This window comes from Megalobrama amblycephala, linkage group LG15, assembly GCF_018812025.1.
Source record: "Megalobrama amblycephala isolate DHTTF-2021 linkage group LG15, ASM1881202v1, whole genome shotgun sequence".
Lineage (NCBI taxonomy): Eukaryota > Metazoa > Chordata > Actinopteri > Cypriniformes > Xenocyprididae > Megalobrama > Megalobrama amblycephala.
Window position 1 is genome coordinate 17,710,008 of NC_063058.1, and position 18,443 is coordinate 17,728,450.

General features: G+C 37.3%; 1 protein-coding gene across 2 annotated transcripts in view; it reads left to right on the forward strand.

The window, feature by feature from the left end:
- Positions 1 to 7,607: 7,607 nt before the first annotated feature.
- tead1a (TEA domain family member 1a) overlaps positions 7,608 to 18,443 on the forward strand; it is a 47,848-nt gene continuing 37,012 nt past the window's right edge. The window contains exons 1-2 of one of the 2 annotated variants that reach the window (XM_048158686.1): positions 7,608 to 7,824; positions 8,135 to 8,235. The gene's annotated coding sequence lies outside the window, so the exon portion shown is untranslated. The remainder of the gene's footprint in view (positions 7,825 to 8,134; positions 8,236 to 18,443) is intronic. The other variant, XM_048158688.1, reaches the window with a different exon arrangement.

Here is an 18,443-nt window from a genome sequence, read left to right on the forward strand (position 1 = left end):
CCACCAATAAATATAAACATTCTAATATGGAACATCTTGAATTGGAACATCTTGAATCTGAACAATACTGTTGGTCAAATGGATGGATTTTTCAAGCCTCTTGTATAGAACTAGTTTCATTCCTCTAGCCAGAAAATGGCTTTTCTACCTGAAGCTTTGAAATTCTTGTGCCTGGTTTGCTTTAGAAAATATCAGATCTTTATGTATAGTAAGATTTTGCATTTCCTTAGGAAAATATGAGTGGTGCTTGTCCAGCACAACTTGCCACAACAATTCTAGGGTGTTTCTGTGCTGTTGCTAGTGGTCTTCTAATGGACAAAATCAAAAGAGACCCCAGCCAGGTCTCCCTGAAAGTGATATGTGGTCCCTCAGTCAAATGTGGGAAGTCTGATTACATAGAAAAGTCCATTGTCAACTATTGTTAGTGTAGTGTTGGTCAATGTGGTGAAAAACCTGATGCAAAATGTGCATTGGAAATTGTTTTGCATGAAATTCCTATTGAAATGACTGGATTTTAACATGAAATCTGCTGAGCAACTGCAGCCTTAATATTACACTTCTCTAAAACAATCCTTGTGATTTGAGGTATAATTTACACCGATCAGGCAAAACATTATGACCACCTTCCTTATATCTTGTTGTATCCCCTTTTGCTGCCAAAACACCTTCTTCCGTTGTTCCATGGTCCAGTTCTGATGCTCGCTGTTGGTGCTGTCGGCGGTGAACAGGGGTCAGCATGGGCACCCTGACTGGTCTGCGTCCATGCAGCCCATATGAAACAAACTGCGATGCACTGTGTATCCTGACACCTTTTTATCAGAACCAGCATTAACTTCTTGAGCAATTTGAGCTACAGTAGCTCGTCTGTTGGAGCCAGCCTTCGCTTCCCCACGTGCATCAATGAGCCTTGGCCGCCACTGTTCATTCCTTGGACCACTTTTAATAGATACTGACCACTGTAGACCAGGAACACCCCACAAGAGCTGCAGTTTTGGAGATGCTCTGACCCAGTCGTCTATAGCATCACAATTTGGCCCTTGTCAAACTCGCTCAAATCCTTACGCTTGCCCAGTTTTCCTGCTTCTAACACATCAACTTTAAGGACAAAATGTTCAAAACAGGTGCCGTGATGAAGAGATAATTGTGTCAGTGGTCATAATGTCATGTCTGTAGCACAAAGGGAAATTTGTTACAATACATTTCCTTTGTTTTAAAATTGTCTTCCGTAATGAAGATACAACAGATAAACTGAGAAAATATATAATATGATTCACTATACGTAGCTCTGTTTGTTTTAAATATACGAAAAGAACATTACAAATAAAACATATTATGTAACAGATTATGCAATTTTCACATATTTTGACTTACAAAAGCATATGATTAGTGTAGTCTAAGGGGGAAATTACAAAAAGGACACCTGGGTAATTGACTGACCTGTGCATAATGTCCTGAATTTCAGTGCTGCCTCCATTAGGTTTCAATTATTTTGATCTTTGTAACATTTGTTCTCTCTCTCGCTCTCTTAAATGCCTCTCTCTCCATCTTTTTTTTTTTTTTTTTTGTTCTGATGGTTCGGACCCTTGTATGGATTTTCAAAGTTACACTGGCCTGAAATTCAACAGAACATCAAAGGTAGAAGGGCATTCATCCTGAACATCAAACATGCCTCTGAGGGCTCCATTTATAAAACATTTACAGGAAAGCCATGACCTCCAATCTGCTAAAGAGCATTTATATTCGTTAGTTGATTCATACGGACATTCATACATCACATCTGAATGTCGTATCTAAGAACAATGAATGATATATTTGTTATTATGTGCTCCTTGCTCTGTGATTATGATTCTCGGAAAGAGAAGCGCGCAACATCTTCCTCACCGTTTCCTTTTCATGTCCGTTCACCGCGTCCCTATAGAATGTGAGAACAACATTCTGCTAATGGCAGGCTCGGGCACGCTGGCTTGCTCTCACGGGGTAACAGTAACAAGTTAACAAGCTGCTTCATTGCTTGTTCTCCAGATCCAATTATATGACCATTTAATTACACCCCTTCATTTTGCTCCGGTTCGCTCCTCCTGTAAAAGCACATATTGATTTTCAAGGATTTTATACATTGACCCTTTTTGTTCGCTGTTTCTGTGAAGTGTGTTTGCTGGATGTATGTTTAAAGTGCCCCTATTATAGCTTTTTTAAGGTTCCTAATATTGTTTTGGCAGTCTCCTACAACAGGTTTACATGCATGCAAGGTCAAAAAACACTTTCGTAATCTCATAATATACACAATATACACTGACGCACTTTAGGTCTACTGCATGCACCGCGCCCATAGAGTACCTCAGGGATGAAGCGGCACACGGGTTCCCTCGATCGAAAGCCTATTCATTTTTCCCACAGACTTTTGGAAAATAAGCTCTGTTTTTATGACACTTACACGTTTTGTCTATCAAGATAATCTTTACAAGTTAACACATTTATAGATTTTGAAGCCTAAATAAAGTGGTCAGATATAAAAGGCTAACAGTAGGCTATAAACGGACTACAGCACACCATGGTCGCGGATCAACGTCGTCACCACCAAGCTTCCTCAAACTTTATTTAAAAAACAACTCTATTTAAAAACATGCTCGCTGATTATGATATGCGCTGTGTATGAATACTTATCCACTTTTTCATGAGCAATACTGTCCAAATGTCCTGTTTGTCATGGTGACGTCTAAAGTCCCCGCCAAAGGAAGTAGTCCCTTTTAGCAACTTGTTAGCAACCGCCATTTTTAAGACACAATAAAGGTTTAAAAAAACACAAGCGGGTTATAACTGGTGTGTTTTACGTCATAGATCAAAACGTGAAAATATTGTTAATCACAGACCTTATTTCAGGCGATTTAGCAAACACCCATTCAAAAAACCCATAGACTTCGGAGCGATGGAACTGGAAGCCCTAAAATGCTAACTCGCTTCCGGGTTTTGCCTACAAAAATGCGTCATCCCTGAGGTACTCTAAGCCAAAACTGAATGACAGCTATCAATTCGCAAGACATTGTAAACAATGTATGGATAGAAAAGATAGCATCGATTTTATCGTATCAATTCGAGCCCGAGTCCGACGATGAAACGTCTGAAGTAGTCAATCAACCAGAAACTGATTCGCAATCACGACATAGTTTCTCTATGGTAAGTGTCACCTTAGTTTGCATTATTTATAAGACGTGATAGCAACATCACTGTTACACTTTATGTAGGTGCACAGAATGCAAAGCAAAGCTAACATCCTCTAAATATAAGATAAACATTTAGGCCAGATGCATACAGACTTTTTCGTCATAGCCATTTTTTATTTTGTTAATAGTTATTTCATTGTTTGACATTACAATGGGTGTTTAGTGTTTACAGAGAGAATACTTCAAATAGTTAGTGCGGACTAGCATCTTAACATCCTATTACAATACAGATAGAGCTCCACTCTACTGTAATAATAAAAACGCAGAGGAAAAAAACAGTTTGTTTTAGAGTTATGTAGGCAAAGCCGAGCGCAAACGTGAGCTGATAATGCATTACATTTTGCACTACGAATTTTGAACGATTGCTAGAAAATATAAACATTAATTATTAATCATACTTACAGCTTGAGATTCAGAGGAGCAAGCTAGTCCAAATAAACTGGGCAATGATCCATATTTTAAGACCAAGCATTTTGTGAATCCTGCGTTAAACTCCCTGAGGTTTGAGAAGCAGTCGTCAGTAAAATGATGGGAACACGAAAAAAGATTGTACTGCTGTGGTATTGTTGAAAAAATGAATTTTCCCTGGTATCTGCGAACGTAATAAGTGGGCGGGCAATATGCTAATGTTTTGTTGTGACGTCCAACGAAACAGCTTGGGATTCATTTTACAAACGACTCGTTTATTTGACTCAGAGTCGACTCTTAATTTTGAGAGACAATAACTTTATATACTTTATATATTTCAGATTTAAAACTTTGCAGTATGTTTTCATTCACTTAGAGCTCTGTTACACACTACATAAAAGGTAATTTTCAAAAATCCATAATGGGGCACTTTAAATCTTTTAACAAGTGCTGTTTCTGATGAGAGCAGCATTTTCTTCCTAACCTTTAAAATCAAGCCTCTCTCCTTTTTCTATTAGTATTATGCACATTTCTGTCAGAACCACTATCATCAAAGATGATTGACAAGTAGCATACGGTATGGTTCTGTTCTGGGCAAGAACTCCAGCGATAACCCACCTTAGAGTTAACAGAACAGAGCCAACATAAATGTATTGCAGATATCATTAATGCTCTTAATGACAATAATTTAATGTAACAACAAATCAAGATAAAGGAATATCAGAAGTCCTGACTGGACGAGAGGAGGAGCTGGGGATGGAGGAGGAAAATTAGCTCCTGATAAAGCAACGTGATAAAGCTGCTAATACTTAATGGACCTTATATAGGGATGCTGTGATAGGCGTTACATTCTTATAGATACACGTGGATCAGCTGAGAGTCAGCTGATGCGAGCTTGACAGACGTGACCTGTCAGAACTAACGCTACGCTTGATTTATGTTAAATTACCAGTTTATTTTTTAAAATCACTAAATTTGTTAACATGGCAAAGTTAAAATTGGGTAACAAGCACTTTCACTTTTGTCGATTATAAAAAAAATGTATTTATGTATGTATGACTGTGTGTGTGTATGTATGTATGTATGTATGTATGTATGTATGTAGATAGATAGATAGATAGATAGATAGATAGATAGGCCCTGTAGTCATTTTGTCTTTTTTTACCCTTCTTAATGGAAAAATAAACATGCATAGGCCTACATTTGTGACTGTAATTGAAAGTACACTGTATTTCTAATCATTGTACTTTAATGAATCACTAAAGCATAGTGGGCTTCTGTTTATCATGTTGTGTAGAAACAGTCAAAGCATTTCCTTGTCTACAGCTTTTGTCTGTTTTTACCACAAGATGGCAATGGTACATATAATGACTGTATTCTATTGTCAATGTTAACACTTCTGTGGATGCAGTGGTAACTTTAATGTTTATTTCAATGTTTCCTCGTTCATTTTTACACAATGTAATGTAAATACATATGACATACATACACAAACTCTGTTGAAGACGTCTGAGAGACTTACTTTTGGACGTGAGGACATGAGGGCTGTATGTAATTGTTTAATACGTCATCGCCCCCTGTAGGCGGGAATGTAGCGATTTTTGTTTGCAAAAAATTAAATAAATAAACGTGTAATAATGACCCTCACATCTAAAATGTAAAAACGAAGCCCTTAATTTATCTAGGCTATTATTTATTTATTTATTTAAATATAAAGCTCTTTAACTGTTATGCCCAGCAGTTGACAAAATGTAGGGAAAATGTAAGATGAGGAAAGTAGGCTACTTTCAGAGTCACTTCAAAGATTATATTCGGTGTTGCCGCCATGAAATCAAAATGGACAGTTCTTTTGTTTTATTGAATATAACTTATTTATGGCTGCAAAAAAAATGATATAATTCATGTGCACTCGTAATCAAATTAACTTCCCTCCCACTTGCAATGACATCTTTTCTCTGATGATGTGTTTACTGGCACGAGGGTGGGACAACATCCTGTCACTCACATGACATCTCAGCAATAGCAAACCACAGCCATCCAACGATTCAATCAATTCCCAACTGACAAAATCAACTCCCACACAACATTTTTTTTCTTATTCGAGAAAACGCGACTGCAAATTCCTTTTGATACCGAACGAATCGATTGAATAAAAAATTCAATGATGTGTCACCATAGTGTAAAGATCTAAGTTCAGAGGCCAGTTGCATAGTTAAAGGGATAGTTCACATAAAAATGAAAATATTGTCATAGTTTACTCACCTTCAAGTTGTTCCAAACCATATACTGTAAAAAAAAAAAAAAAAAAAAAAAAAAAAAAAAAAAAAAAGATGGACGACGCACCTTCACTCTCTTCCATTGTTGTAACTGATGTCGCCAGTGTGTCAATATGGCGCTGACATCTTGAGTCTCGACGCAGTGAACTTGGAGCCCGAGTCTGCGCAGTAGTGAGCCACAATATCAAGGTCCCGCCCACACTCCCGCAAAATCGGTTAATACTGCAGAACAACACATTATGTCGGTGTGAAATAAACAGCTCTGGAAATGTAGAAATAAAGTTAAAGCTCCAATCTCCTCCCGAAGATCCAGAAAAAAGTCATTTTGTGCTTAAGTGACGACTTCGCTCAGAGAAGCTGTTATCTCAGCAGACGTCAAACCCGCATTTTTACCATCAAATAACTAACTTAAAACAAACTTATTTAAAGAAAAAACACTTTAACTAACATCAGTGTGATTAAAAACTGCCTAAAATGACAGAAACCATCTTTGGAAGAAAAAAATATTTGACGTGTAATTTGACTGTTTAGTTTGTCTCACGTTCATTACATTTCATGGAGAGGGCGGGGTTTTTGACAAATACTGCATCCAGCCACTTGGGGGCGATCGAGACGCTTTGGCTTCACTTTTCAGGACTCGTGTGGATATTTCTTTGTTTTGTTGTATACAAAAATGAATATATTTGGAAGAATGTTTGTAACCAAGCAGATCTAACCCCCCCACCCCCCCCCCCACCCCCTTTGTGTCTTAAAGGGTTAGTTCACCCACAAATTAAAATAATGTCATGAATTAGGCTACTCACCCTCATGTTGTTCCACACCAGTAAGACTTTCATTCATCTTCGGAACACAAACTAAGATATTTTTGATGAAATCTGATGAATCAGTGAGGCCTCCATTGCCAGCGATGTCACTCTCAAGATCCATAAAAGTACTAAAAACATATTTGAAACAGTTCATGTGAATGTCAAAAAAACCCCAAAATAAAGAATTTTCAACAATATCTATATGGGCCGATTTCAAAACACTGCAGCTTCTGAGCTTTATGAATCTTTTGTTTCGAATTAGTAATTCGGATCTCCTATCAAACGGCTAAACTGCTGAAATCACGTGACTTTGGCGCTCTGAACCACTGATTCGATTCGTAAAGCTCTGAAGCAGTGTTTTGAAATCGGCCCATATAGATACTGTTGAAAAGTCGTTATTTAAGTTTATTTGTCGTTTTATAATATTAAGATAGAAACTCACAATAAACTGTTTCAAATATGTTTTTAGTACTTTTATGGATCTTGAAAGGTGCAGTAACATTGCACACTGAGCCATTGGATTTCATCAAAAATATCTTAATTTGCGTTCCAAAGATGAACGAAGGTCTTACTGAACGACATGAGGGTGAGTAATTAATGACATTATTTTCATTTTTGGGTGAACTAACCCTTTAAGAACTATGACCAACGAGCAGTTAGTTAGGGGTAATCAATCTTACTTTTCAGTTTCAAATTAGACAAATCGGCCAAACTTGTAAGACTAGTCTTAGTGGTTTATGCAACCGACCCCAGAGGGCCAACTGTACTCAATGAAAAAACGAATCTCTCCAGTCTTCAGTGAAGGGATTCAAAAGCTTCGAGTTACTGATGAATCACAAACCCTCACCCCTTCAGTCACACACTCCCGGCCCCTCCCACCTCCTAGGAGTTCTGCGAGCGACGTCACTCCGTTCCCGCCCCCAACGCAAACTCAGTTCTTCGCGTTCATTTCATTCTTGCCCTCATTCCGCGCATACTTCACATCGTTGTTAGATACGCAGAATTGTCGCGCTCTCGCGCTCCGACAAGAAGAAAAAAAGTGGTCAGCTGGAAATAAATCAGAGCGTGCGCTCGAGCCGATTACTCTGCATCAGACACATTTAAAACACTGAGGTACGTTTGTGCTTTATAGCTACTAAGTTGTTACAAGCGATGTGAAGTTATAAACGCTATTTAGATTTTCTGTAAAATTGCTTTGAAGTAGGCTATACACTTTTTTTTTTTTTTTTTTTTGCTACTAGTTATACTAAGCTTTGGTGTGAATATTATGGATTAATAGATAAATAGGCTACTGAGAGAATAGTGGCTATAGTTTTATTCCCAGTTCTTAAAGTGGCACGGCTAAGCAGCCTTTCACGATGAAAATTGAGGTGTGCCAAAAGAGGTAGTTAAATAAAACGATTAATGTTTTCCTTTTTTGTAGATTTTACAAACACCCGCAGAGATTTCATCACTTGTGGAGGTTCAGAAAACACTTTTTGCTTCGATCTGTGCCAACTAGTTTACCCCGATCTCGTTGTAACAGTAAGTTCATATTTACTTCAATAGTAAACGTTGTGATTCATGTTTCTGGCACGACTGAATCAGTGTCATTGATTTCTGCTTATTAACTTGACCTCAGTGACTTGTGGATGTTTAGGCGATTATTTGGTCCGGTTAACACCCCGCTCCCGTTTGCTTTCCTGAAGAAAAAAAACGCCAGTTTTGTGTACATAAATAAAGGATTAGGGAGAAAGTCCATGGTCCAGCCCCTGTTAATAATTAATCTGGACGTTTGAAAGCCCTCAGACTAAAATTAGTCTAGTCTAAGACTGTCTTAAAAACTTGTGAGTTGACTAACTAGGCAGCATTTTTGGGCATCATGTGTCATATTTTTGGGACACACTCTGTCACATTTGTCAAGTGGTGTTTTAGCTAGCTTGAGGGAAGAAACATAAAATATGCTTTATTGCTATTTTCCAATTTTATTGCAATTTTCAGTTTTACAGTCTGCCATATAAATAACATGTAAGAGTTATCAAGAAGATAGAGAAAACTTTTAAGGGCTAAACTAATGGACTTGGAGGGCTTAATTCATCATCCATTTTGTGTAATCTGTGTGTTTTGGTATTGCGAAAAGTTTAATAAATGTTGTTTCAACCGTGCTTAAGACATGTCTTATACCGTAGTACATTTTAAGTGTTATTTTTTTGTCTTTCTTTTTTGTTGTTTGTTGCCCCCCCCCCCCCCCCCCAACTGCTGTCTGACAGTGGTTTGTTGTCTCAGATGTGATTGACCCCCTTCGCCATTGTGTTATTTTGACTTGCCAGTCTATTTAACTTATGTAAACAGAGTAGATAAAGCTTTTAAAAATGGAAATACATTCTTACTCTCCTAAACAATGTTTTGACTTCATATCAGTATTAAAAATCAACATCTGTGACAGTTTCCATTCATTTTGAAGTGTAGGAACATATGGTCACTTTTTATGTGTGATCTGAATTTTTTTTCTTTGCTTCCTTTTGATAATAGACTTTATGTGTTTACAATTAGTTAATTTAGTTATTTACACTTACTGTTTTCATAAATTGAAACTTTGTCAGAGAAGAAAAAATGTGGCAGATTCACTAGTCACGGCTTCCTCTGGGAGCACGGGATTGTGGGAAAATGGGGGAAGGGGCCCTTCATTGTTCCTGCTGTTATTGAAGCAGGGGCTCGTGGAGCGGCTGAATTACTCCACAAACAGTCCCGCTCCCATGCTGACATCTGGTTTGCCACTTAAGTGCACCTGTAGGCTGAAAGATGCTAAACTGTGTATTCATTCTGGCGCTGGACTAATTCAGAGGAACGGCCATTTGTTTGACTGTTGCTGCCACTCACCGTCTAGCCAACTCCATTGTTATGCCAGCAACAGGCGATAGTGGTGGAGGCACCATATGGCTTGTGTGTGCCTCGATGTTATCTGGTAATTTAGCTTATCAACACCATTATGTTGTATTTTGTCCTTTCTTTTACATGTCTTTTTATGCAAAGAGGGTGTTTGAGTAAGTTTAGGAAAGGAGGGACTGTGTTTATGTAGCCAAAGTACAATAGTTTGGCACTTGTAATTAATGTACCCTTGCTTTACATACAGTTTTAGTAGGAAATAAGTTACTTTTTTTGTGGTTTAATGTAACTGCAGTTTTTGATAAGGAAATTGAGCTAAATTTATTATGAATCTGATAAATATTCCCTCCATTTTGTTTAGATTTTCATTTAAAAAAAAAAAACTCATTGAGAAGTATTCAGACTTTTGGTCTAGACATTTGTCTTCAACATAGTTAGATATATATTTATATATATTTTAAAATTAAAAAGTTAAAAATAATCCCATAAGCTTTCTTGCGCCGTATTTAAGCAACAGGTGCTTATGACCAGCACTGTATGAAAAAATATTTTTGCTTATCAAAAGAAGACAAATGCACAATTTTAATACAGCGAAAAGGTTTTTAGTGTAGATTAATGGTAAAATTGACCATACAGACTAATATAATGTTTCTCTTGTGAGTTACATTGTGTTCATAGCAGTTTCATCCTTTGCTTTTGGCATGCACAAAATCAAAAGTCTTGTATGATAAATGTAGAGGGTGTGTGTGTTTGATGTGTGTGTGTGTGTGCGTTTGTGTGTGTGGGGGGGTTACAAAACCCGAAAAGATTTGTCGGAGCAAAACGCGAGGGGGGGCCTGAAGGGGCGACAAAGGAAAATTCATATGTAATGAAATTTGGGTTGAGAGTTTGTCAGCGGAACAATAGCTCAGTGGGACTGTGTGTAGCAGGGGCACGGGTGGCCGGCTTTGTTCAGGGAACACAGGAACAATAGGGTGTCCTCTGTGGCCCGGGGCAGCGGGAGGCCCACGCCGTGCCCTGAGGTAAACTCTGTTGTCACAAAAGGACCGCTCTCTCCACACAGCCCACCACTCCACGAGACCAAGGACAGCCAGAGAGAGACCCTTACTGGAACGCTGCCACTGACGTCAGCATGTCTGCTCCGAGGCTGATCACTGGACGGCCTTTTAGCTTGTAAATGTTGCTGGATTTAGCTTATGGAAAAGTTTTTCACTGAATTCAGAAAGAAGAAAAGATACTTGAGTGAAAGAAATAGATTACATAGACAGACAGACAGACAGACAAAAAGACAAGCAGATAGATAATTGAGTGATTAACGAAAAAAGTTTTATGAAAAAAGATAGATAGGTAGGTAGGTTTATCGATTTAGATATAGATAGATAGATAGGTTTATTGATTTAGATATAGATAGGTAGGTTTATCGATTTAGATATAGATAGATAGATAGATAGATAGGTTTATTGATTTAGATATAGGTATGTAGGTGTATCGATTTAGATATAGATAGATAGGTTTATCGATTTAGATATAGATAGATAGGTTTATCGATTTAGATATAGATAAATAGGTTTATCAATTTAGATATAGATAGACAGGCTTATTGATTTAGATATAGATAGACAGGCTTATTGATTTTGATATAGATAGGTTTATCGATTTAGATATAGCTAGATAGATAGGTTTATCGATTTAGATATAGATAGATAGGTAGGTTTATCGATTTAGATATAGATAGATAGGTTTATCAATTTAGATATAGATAGACAGGCTTATTGATTTAGATATAGATAGGTTTATCGATTTAGATATAGCTAGATAGATAGGTTTATCGATTTAGATATAGATAGATAGGTAGGTTTATCGATTTAGATATAGATAAATAGGTTTATCAATTTAGATATAGATAGACAGGCTTATTGATTTAGATATAGATAGGTTTATCGATTTAGAGATAGATAGATAGGTTTATCGATTTAGAGATAGATAGATAGGTTTATCGATTTAGATATAGATAGATAGGTTTATCGATTTAGATATAGATAGACAGGCTTATTGATTTTGATATAGATAGGTTTATCGATTTAGATATAGCTAGATAGATAGGTTTATCGATTTAGATATAGATAAATAGATAGGTAGGTTTATCGATTTAGATATAGATAGATAAACCTATCTATCTATCTATCTATCTATGTATATCTAAATCGATAAACCTATCTATCTATCGATTTAGAGATAGATACTGTAGTGACTCAAGTGAGATAGAAGTGAGATAGAACTGTAGTGACTCAATTTAGCCATTTAAAGGGTTAGTTCACCCAAAAATGTTCCTAAAACCAAAAATCGATTTATCAATTTAGATGTAAATAGATAGATAGATAGGTTTATCGATTTAGAGATAGATAGATAGGTTTATCGATTTAGAGATAGATAGATTTATCGATTTAGATATTGATGGCTAGAATTATTAAATTAGACAGATAGATAGATAGATAGATAGATAGATAGATAGATAGATAGATAGATAGATAGATAGATAGATAGATCCTAAAGTAAAAGAAAGAGAGAAGGAAAGAAAAACAGTGGAAAGTTTCAGGGAATACATGTAATAATGCTGTTGTTGTGTGTATAGATCATGGCTTTGTGTGGTTTGGTAAATACCGAAAAGCTTTAGGTTATTTTATTATCATCAAATATGTTTTTTCCTTTAGTGTTCCTTCAACTCATGGAAATGTCAGAACAACAGCTTAGGGAGAGTCAGAGTGAAATCAGTCACTAAATGAGTCAGTTCCTGACACAAACGCAAACCTCAGAGTTCCAGTTAAACAGACCATTATTCACCTCCCTTACAGCATTAATCAGAGGTGGTCTTACAGCTTTTCTTTCCTTTATTTCATCCAGTTTACGGTTTATACCAATGTTAAAATAGCATTTCAGGGTAGAGTTAGTAGCTTGGTCATAAAATATATCCTTTTTGATGTTAGTGTAGTAAAAAGAGAAGAAAAAAAGACATGCTCCTGAACAAAAACTAACAACAACAACAACAACAAAAACAATACACAAAAACCTTCCTATTGGGACAGTAGATTAAAAAAGACACCGCTGTGTCCTAGATAGATTTCAGGAGATGCCAAGAAAGGGTGAGCAATTCTGTTTTGATACAATTTGATCAGATGTACTGTGAGTTTTGAAAAGACTTTCTTCTGCGTTTGTATTCTCTGTGCGAAACCGCATCTGTAGTAAATCGGGAAGAGAGCGTGGTTCACGGCACCCTTTGGAGTAAATGTATTTGTCCCCTGCTGGATGGTCAGGAAAGGTTATGAGCAAACACTGGTCATGCTTCTCAGGAGCTCACACTTATTTGAACACGTCGTCTCTTCCATTTCCTGGAGGAGGCATTGTTGGACGGCGTGGGGAGAGTGGCACCCCAGGAAGACATTGGATAATAGCGGGGTCTGACTCAGCGAAAAATAGCCTGCTTTAGAAGAATAGAGCCTGTGGAGTGATCACAGAACATGTCTGCCCCACAATACTGGAGAGGAAGCTGGTCTGATTCTGGATTGTTTTCAAGGAAGTGGACTTTGTACGTGGCCTCTGGAACTGTAGTGACTCAATTTAGTCATTTAAAGGGTTAGTTCACCCAAAAATGTAATTGGTTGGTATAGGAAAGTTGATTTAGGACCATGTCCTAGTTTCACCCTCACCCTCAAGCCATCCTAGGTCTTCATGACAATCTTCTTTCAGACGAACACAATTGGAAATATATTTAAAAATATCTTGGCTCTTCCAAGTTTTATAATGGCAGTGAATGGGGGGCCCGATTTTGAAGCAAAAAAAAGTGCATCCATCCATCGTAAAAGTACTCCACATGGCCCTGGGGGGTTAATAAAGTCATTCTGAAGCGAAGTAATGGGTTTTTGTAAAAAAAAAAACTTTATTAACTATTATAACTAGCTTTCAGCAGACGGCTGTACGCATCAATGCATCACATCAGGGGTTACTCTTGTGGTGCAAGTCGACTTGCGCAGTATGCGTATGGTCGTCTGCCGGAAGCTAGTTATTTTAGATTATAAAGTTTTAAATATGGGTATTTTACTTACAAAAATCCATCGCTTCGCTTCAAAAGGCCTTTGTTAACCCCCTGGAGCCATGTGGAGTACTTTTACAATGGATGGATGCACTTTTTCTGGCTTCAGAATCGGGCCCCCCATTCACTGCCATTATATTGCTTGGAAGAGGCTGAGCCAGGATATTTTTAAATATATCTCTGATTGTGTTCGTCTAAAAGAAGAAAGTCATATACACCTAGGATGGCTTGAGGGTGAGTAAATTTCATTTTGGGGTGAAAGTAGGACATAGTCCTGAATCAACTTTCCTATACCAACCAATTATATTTTAAGAACATGAGGGGACATATTATAACCTTGCTTATTAATATTAATTAGGTGATGTAATGTTTGAATTTTATTTTACTTTATTATTGATATTTTGGAGATTTGATTGAGATTTTTTTTATTTTTTTGTTGTTGATATTGGATATTTATTTGTGCATGCTCATTTTTATATTTAAATTACCTTTGCTGTTATCTAACACTTAAAATTCATCTTAAATTTTTTAAAATTTTTAAATAATTTAATAACACAGTTATAAATCTTTTGCAAATCTCCAAATGAATATCCATTTCTTATAATGATTTTTTATTTTTTTTTTTTTATCAGTATATTGGGTAATTAATTTCCTCTATTTTTCTTTTAAATGGTCTTTACTGTCATCTAATGCTCACAAAGTTCATTTTTAATAGAACTAATAATTTAGTCACACTGTTCAAATGTAATCTCACCATGTTTAATATTTTGTAACATGTAACATTTAAAGGTCCCGTTCTTCGTGATCCCATGTTTCAAACTTTAGTTAGTGTGTAATGTTGTTGTTAGAGTATAAATAAAATCTGTAAAATTTTAAAGCTCAAAGTTCAATGCCAAGCGAGATATTTTATTTAACAGAAGTCGCCTACATCGAACGGCCAGTTTGGACTACATCCCTCTACTTCCTTCTTTAATGATGTCACTAAAACAGTTTTTTGACTAACCTCCGCCCACAGGAATACACAAGAGTTGCGTTTGTAGAGTGTGTTTGTCGCCATGTCGTCGAAACGCTGTTATTTTCATCCCACAGTCCAATCACCGGGTCTGATTCCGGCTCAAATTGATAGGGTAAAATTAAAGACATGTTTACAATAACACTGAGCGCGTGCATCTCCACGTTATGGTAAGAGGCGTGACCTTTCCGGGCAAGGTTCGCTAAGCTGCTGTCGAATCACAACACAGGAACCGCTGGCACAATCAGAACTCGTTACGTATTTCTGAAGGAGGGACTTCATAGAACAAGGAAGTCATCAGCCCGTAAGATAAGTAAATTATGTGAAAAATACTGTGTTTTTTTACACGCGAAACATGAACACATGTTATATTGCACACTATAAACACAATCAAAGCTTCAAAAAACCACGAAAAACGGGACCTTTAAAATGATTTTAGTTTTTAGTGTATAGAATTTTAATACTAGCCACAACACAAAAATAATAATCAGCTTATCTGTATCGGACAGAATTTTAATATCAGTTCCACTCAGTAATTCACTCATAAATGTTGATTCTGGAACATGTCTTACTTGTGTAAATCAGATTTTAAACTTTTATAGTCATTGAATCTGATTCCATGTTGCTAAACTAATGATTTATTTGAATGAAAGTGAGCGCAAAACCTTTCTAGCATTATTGTTTTTGTAAAGCCAGCTTTCTCTGCCCACTGGACAATAACTTTCCAGAAGTCCAGCCATCACTTTGGGTCATTAGCACTTGGTTGAGAGGATTACATAGCTGCGGGGAAAGCAATAACAACAGTGCTTACATGCCCGCCACCCCTTAGGAGTCCGTGCAGTGCAATTCACAGACATATTTTCGCTTGGATATTAGCAGGTTTGTATGACCTCCAAAAACTGCATTGAATAAAGTCATAACCCGGGGAGCGGGCGAGCCAAGCTGTGCGATTTCTGTTCAGGTGAATGAATCCTTGGACGTGTGTTCAGTACATCTTTAGATTAGTAAAATATCGTCTCAAGGATGGCTTCTCAAAGACTAATACGTTTTGTAAGACCCCCGCTTTAGTCATCAGCGTGACAAAGAATTAATTTGAAGCACATGCCAAGTTATAGAGCTGAATGCGCTGAAAATGTATTACAAGGTTGTGAACAATTTTTCTGATTAAAGGCGCTTCTTTGCATATGTTTCTGAATAGGATCAGCGGCCCATTTCTTAAGAACCCTTCACATTTCTTGCAATCTTCAAGACGTCTTCCTCATATAATTCTTTTTTGGAGTCTAAGGCAAGGGTTTCTTTGAGGAAGGATTCTCTGGCATGGTTTCTTCACAGAAATAAAAGGACACGGTTTCATCTAAGCAAATACTACTCTGACAATCAGAGTACAAGATGTGCTGGCCGCTATACAACACATGCCATTGAAATGCAAAAGCCTCTCTCTCTCAGAGAAAGACTGAAAGAAGGGATTTTTAGGTCATCCTTAATTGAATTTCCTGGCTGATGACAGAGTAATATAGAGACTAATAGCATTGTGCGTGCATCTCGTGTCACCGCTAGAAATGCACTGGAGGAAGGCTCTGTGCGATCACTTACAGATACTGGATATATGAAAACCCTTCGTTCAGTATGTCTTTGCTTAATAACTTAATAAGCCTTCTCCGTTATGTAGCTCATGTTATGAAAGCGGAATAGGTTTACGAGGGTTAATGTAACCATTCTTTTTGATTAATTGAATGGAGCATCTAGTGGCGTTACAACTAAGTTTTGTTGTTGTTGTTGTTGTTGTTTTTCATTGGAATCAGATCATTTTTGTTTTCTGTTGTCATTAATTGACATAATTAACACATTTTTGATGTGATGTGCATATATCAGGAGTTTTTTAGTGCCAATTATCCCCAAATGTAATGAAAATATGATATCAGCTATATATTTAAAGATTTAAAGTGTCAAAAGGTCATTTGGTTTAACCGTCCAAAGGCCAATTGAATACAGCCATTTCATTTGTGATTAAAATATCTTAAAATGTAATAAATGTATATATTTTTTAATCTGGCATGATTTTATAGCATCAAATATCAACATAGTGCAAAATGGTGTTACAATAATGTGAAGAAGTCGTTGCTTTGTTATGAGAAAAAATGTCCGGAAAAATGAATTTCACTGATGTCATTTGGAGTAACCAATATAAAGGGACCATTTTGGATCAAGTCATGTTGTCAATATCATGTGACAGGATGTGGCATCATTCAGACACCTCCAAAGGACCACATGGTCATGAAGCAAAGTAACTAACTCTCTCTTAACTATGTGAAAAATTAATGTTTTCAGTTGCTCATACGAGGTCATTCAGTACAACCGTTATAAAACATGGAAAATGTTGTAATATTTTAAAAACTTGTACTAAATATAAAGTGTTTGATTGTCCTTTTGCTATCTAGCTAGCAATCTAAGCAGCTAGCTAGCTAGATATCAGCCTGTTAGCATTGTTTGAAAATCGTCATTCGGTATAACCAAAAGTGTCATTTGGTAAAACTGAAATCTATCTGTTAAAATATGTATTATTTTTGTATTATTTTTTCCTCTAGACTGTTCAAACACAGTACAGTTGTTAATAACCTTTAACTAATCACAGGGCAATTACAAACCTCTTACTCAAGGTACGACTGTAATTCCCAGTAAACTGTTTCTTTAATACATTTAAACTATCTGAAGCCACAAAGTGGAGGCAGGCGGAAATGTAGCGGTTTTCTATCGGCCCGGCTGCCAGCTTCATCAATAGGGAGCCGCTAATGTGCAGACGAGAGCCGGGCGGTTCGATTACAGCTTAATTTGGTAATGAAGTGAGAGTGAGAGGCTCCCGCGAACACTTTAAAGAGCTCAGCGTGATGGTTTTGCATCGAATAAAGCAGATTTTGTGATCTATACACATGCAAGAGAGTTTACTAGCATTTCGACACAAATGGACCCCACGCAAATACTGTCTGTACTCATATACATATCATTACATTTAATTACAACAAGCTGGCGCTTTAGTGGTGTTCTCGCCCATGGACATGGACACACACAAGCATACACATGTATACTGTGAGATACCCTCATTCATTGGCAGTGAGAGTAGACCAGAGGGAGTGAGACAGCTGCCCAGGGTGGATGTGTGCCTCCCGGTTTGTGTGGGATCGCACCCATGCCTCTCGTTTGGCCGGCTGAAGGCTGCCTGGAGGGTGAAGTGTATTGTAAGTGTGACCACAGTACATTGTTGCATGACTAATCTCGGCCTTCCATCTGCCACCGAGGCCCCAGCACAAGCACTGCGCTCTCCAGCATCAAGCACTGCCATATTGCAGCAGTCACAACATCTTGGCTTTGACTGGCACTCTGCTTGAGCAGAAGCGCCGGGGTGGACTCGCTGCCCGCCTCACAGCCGGGAATTATGGGACGTTACATGTGCACACATAACGAAACACAGAGATTTGTCCTGACGTCCAAAACTGATGGCTTGTGCAAATGTCTTTGGTTTGACAGAACTTGACAGAATTTTTAACCGCATGCTCAAATGCTCACAAAGAAGAGCTCTTATGTGTTCAGCTGAGTCTGACAATGTATTTGCACCTCAGAATGCTTTTATGACATGAGATTAAAGGTGCCCTAGAATTAAAAATTGAATTTATCTTGGCATAGTTGAATAACAAGAGTTCAGTACATGGAAATGACATACACTGAGTTTCAAACTCCATTGTTTCCTTCCTTCTTATATAAATCTCATTTGTT